The sequence below is a fragment of the Bison bison genome, unplaced genomic scaffold, assembly GCF_000754665.1.
Source record: "Bison bison bison isolate TAMUID 2011002044 unplaced genomic scaffold, Bison_UMD1.0 scf7180017864456, whole genome shotgun sequence".
NCBI classification, from domain to species: Eukaryota; Metazoa; Chordata; class Mammalia; order Artiodactyla; family Bovidae; genus Bison; species Bison bison.
The window spans coordinates 13,454,718-13,458,960 of NW_011495018.1; the positions used below are offsets into that span (position 1 = coordinate 13,454,718).

Below are 4,243 nucleotides of genomic sequence, written 5' to 3' on the forward strand. Positions count from 1 at the left end.
GAGTCAGACATGACTGAGTGACTTCACTTTCACTTTTCACTTTCATGCATTGGAGAAGGAAATGGCAACCCACTCCAGTGTTCTTGCCTGGAGAATCCCAGGGACAGCAGAGCCTGGTGAGCTGCCGTCTATGAGGTTGCACAGAGTCAGACACGACTGAAGCAACTTAGCAGCAGCAGCAGCCAAAGTCACTGAGCTAGCTGGGATTCAAATCCAGGCAAAGCAGATTCATCTAATCCCACTTCTATGGGAAAGCCATCCCTGCCCCTCTCTGGGTGCTCTCTTTCTCCTCTGAGGTTTGTGGCATCTATCCTTGCCAGGGCACTGACTTATCCAGGTTGCAGGTAGAGATACAGAGCTCTCTTCTCAACCCAGGGCGCCAATGCCATGGGATAGTCTGGACCTCCCCTGTATCATATCAGGGGCATGGGGTCAGACTTTGTACATAACAGGTGTTGACTCAGTGGGCTGTCCACCTGACCACAGGCTGGCTCTCCACCCAAAGCCATGACCCCTGGAAGTGTATTTACCCGGTCCCCTCTGCACTTTCCAAGTGGCAGCCAAGGCAGTGCAAGGTACCGCATGAGTGAAAGTACACGTTTGAAAGCAAGAATGACTTGAATTTGAATCTGGGCACCACCTTTTTTAGCCATGAAACCTTGGGGAAAAGAGATCATTTGCCTCACTGAGCCTTGGTTTTCCCACCTGTGAAATGGAAATAATAGTAGTTCCTACTCCATAAAGAAATTATCAAAATTAAATGAAATGATTCATCAAAAGCACATCATGATACACAGTTCCTAACTCAGGAAAAGTTAACGGTTATTACCTTTGAATTGATCCCTGTTAGAGTCTCCAGGCTACCTCCAGCAGTCTGGGCCACTGGGCCGGCAGCAACACATGGGCTACTTAAGACTCACTTCACAGGATGATGGAGAGGATCTAAAGAAATAAAGGAGGCCTGGTACAGAACAGATATTCAACATATTAAGATCCTTATTATTTGTAATTCTTATAAACTTCATCCAAGCTGAGGATATTTTTTTCCAGAACACCATAAAGATGGTACTTGACCCCTGGAATCAACAATCCTGTGCAAAACAAATGATATTGGCCACACCCCAACCCTGCAGCTGGCTCTAAGGAGAGGGAATGGATACACATTTCAGCCCCAGTCTTCAGGCTCCCCTCGATTTAACAGTGGGAGGCAGCACAGAAGGATCCCATCTCACCCAAGCCAGAAGGAGGGCAGGGATTTATCAGGGGGACCTGGGCCAAGTCTCAGGGGCTCAGCTGGGAGGAGCCCTTGCCGGAGCCTGTAACATGTGACCCATCAAATCTGGTGGATGTGCTGGGAGGACAAAAGCAAGCACTTTGGCAACTATAGCCGGAAAGAGAGTGTATGACTAGCAAAACCCGCGTAGGAGACCTCTGTCCTGAGAAAGGAGGCTGACACTAAAATCTCTTAGTAAAGAGTTCTCTTCAAAACCTCTATGCTACAGGGCAGCTCTGAAGCCAGAAAGTTGCTCTCAGGAATTATCTCACCATCAGTACTAATAACAATTGCTGGGTCTGGTTCTTAACTTGGGTCATATAGATGAGCTTAAGGGGGATGGGGGCCAGGAAGACTCTAAAATACATGGGAAATCTTATAATATGAATGTATGCAGGTGTATACACTAGGTAGAGTCTCTGTAAAATTCTTTATTTGTCAAGATAGGCTAACTGCTAGCTGAAGTAACAAACAACCCCTAAATCTCAGTGGTTTAATACACATGTCCCAGTCCAAGCAGCCTGATAAGCAGCAGGCAGTGAAGGACAGATTTCTGCTGGCAGGGGCTCCACCATCTTCACCATGTAGGCTTCCAAGGTCACCCTGAGCCACATTCTGTTGGTGGATGGAGGAGAAAAGGAGCATGAAAGATCTTACAAGACATTTTAGGGCCTGGGCCTGGAGGTAGAATAGATTACTCCTGCCCAAATTTCATTGGCTAGAACTCAGTCACATGAGGCCTCTAATCACAAAGGAGGTTGGGAAATGTAGTCTTCCAGTGTACCCAGGAGGGAAGGAAAACTGGTTTGGAGAACACATCTCATAGCCTTACAAAAGAACTTGTACAGAAGGGGGAAAATGGGACAGGGTATGAGGAAGAATGATAAGTACCGTTTGCTTTATGTACATTATTCACTTAATTCTCACCACTAACAACAGATATTTTATTTTATATCCATTTTATAGAGAAGAAAACCGGAACTCAGGAAATGAAGTCACTTGCAAAGGATCACACAGTAGTGAATGGTGAGGCCCAAAATACACATCAGGACTATCTCTTGTCAACATGGAGCTTTAAAGGCATCCCATTTTACGACTTTGGCATATTATGTATTTTGAGTGGGAAGGCAGATGTGAATGGAGAAGGTAATCTTGAGGTTGTATTTTGGGGTCAGCTAACACTTATTGACTGCTTACTCTGTACCAGATACCATTTTAAATGCTTTTCCAGGAACAAATAATCAACTTCTTCCAGTAATTCTCTGAGCTACATTCAGCTATTATCCCAGCTTTATGAATGAGAAAATGGAAGCAAAGAGGAGTCATGTAGTTTGCCCAAGACCCCGTGGCTAGTAACTGGGGAAACCCAGCCTCCATCCCCTGAGCCAAGCCAGTTCCATAGGCAAACCCTCCTTCCAGTGCCTGTACTGACTCAGCTGCAGCTGCCCTTGGCCGCCCCACGAGTTCAAGGCAGAGAACATGTCTCCCTCATCTTCATGCCCCCATCTTGCATCAGGCCTGTCCCCCACCTTAAGAAGTCACCGTTTAAGGGTGAGCACGTGCCCAGGGGCAGGCTGACACATGAGTACAGTCATCAGCTACTTGCAAATTGGAATCCCCATGGCAGAGCCCATGTAAGGCAGGCGCTGCAAGCCCAAGAGCAGCTGACATCCCCTTCACAACCCCATTCAGTCCACCAGATAAAAGGAGATTTACCATCTCTGAGCACTGTGTCATTTAAGCCAAAATAAATTCAGCTCCTAGGACCAGAAGCAGGCCTGGAGTGAATGTGATGGGGCACCAAGGCAGCCCAGTCTGTACTGATACCTGCCCTTCTCCTCCCCAGTCCTGCTGGATGCCCCTGCACACAGGGTGAGCTCCTGGGGATGGAGAGACATCTCTTTATTTTGGGCAGAGGCGTTGACACAAAGTTAAGCGGTTGACTTCAAGCTCTTACAAGAAAGCAGCAAGCTGGTGGGTGGGTGGGTGGAGGAGAGTGGGATCATCCCTCTGACACTCAGTAGAGGTCTGTGGGTGGTGGACCCCCAGGACTGAGGAGGGGTGAGGACATAAAAGTACCAAGGTCGAGAGAGGGGGAACCTCGACAAAAGTGCAACTAAACCCGGAAGTCCAGAACCAGAAGCAGAGAGGGGCAGCCCCCTTGTACCAGGTCTGTGCCAGGACCCTCCAGAGCAGAGAGGCCAGGACTGCAGTCAGCAGGACTTGGTTCAGAGCCCAGCTCCTCCATTCATTAGCCCTCAGTTTCTCGGCCTGTAAAATGGACACAGTGTCATCTCACCTCACAGGACTGCAGGAGGGCCCAGGGATGGGGCACAGAAAGCACTGAGCACCTGGACAGGCATGAAGCTCTCTGAGGGTCTCAGAGTACAGTCCTCTTAGAAATGAACAAACGAAAAAGTAGCAGACAAGTCTCTAACCATCCAAGCAAATACCTCATTAACAGCTGTCCATTTTACAATTAAAATAATCACCTCTTCCCTTTTCGTGGCCCTACATCCTGATCTTTAAAGTAGGTCAGTCGCCTGGCCTCCTCCCAGGGTACCCAGCACAGGCCAGGTCTGCAGAACCAAGTGTTTCTGCGGTGAGAGTTCATACTTCACAGGGCTCTTCCTTGTCCATTCTTTTCATTACTCCTGGAAGCAGCTCTGAGAGGTGGGGAGGGCTGACCTCATGACCTCCGGTCATGGAGACTTCTCTGGGGTTTCCATTAGTGAGGAGCAGCTCTGGGCTCCAAGTTCAGGGTGTCTCTGGTGACACCAAAGGGGATCAGCACCCTCTTAACCATCTGAGGACGAGCACAGAACACTGGGACTGCTGGGCAGAGGTCTGACCCAGGGCAGGGCTACGAGTATGGGCCCTGGAGAGAGGCCCTTTTTGGGTTCCAATCCCAGCTCTGCCACCTACTTGCCCTGAGACCTTGGGATGAGTGGCTGCACTTCCCAGTGTCTT

The 4,243-nt window shown here is 48.8% G+C and overlaps 1 long non-coding RNA gene across 1 annotated transcript in view; it reads right to left on the reverse strand.

The window, feature by feature from the left end:
• The window catches only part of LOC105002578, an 11,986-nt gene that overhangs the window by 2,017 nt on the left and 5,726 nt on the right, over positions 1-4,243 (reverse strand). Inside the window, exon 2 of the long non-coding RNA XR_826988.1 lies at positions 830-961. This is a non-coding gene — a long non-coding RNA (uncharacterized LOC105002578). The remainder of the gene's footprint in view (positions 1-829; positions 962-4,243) is intronic.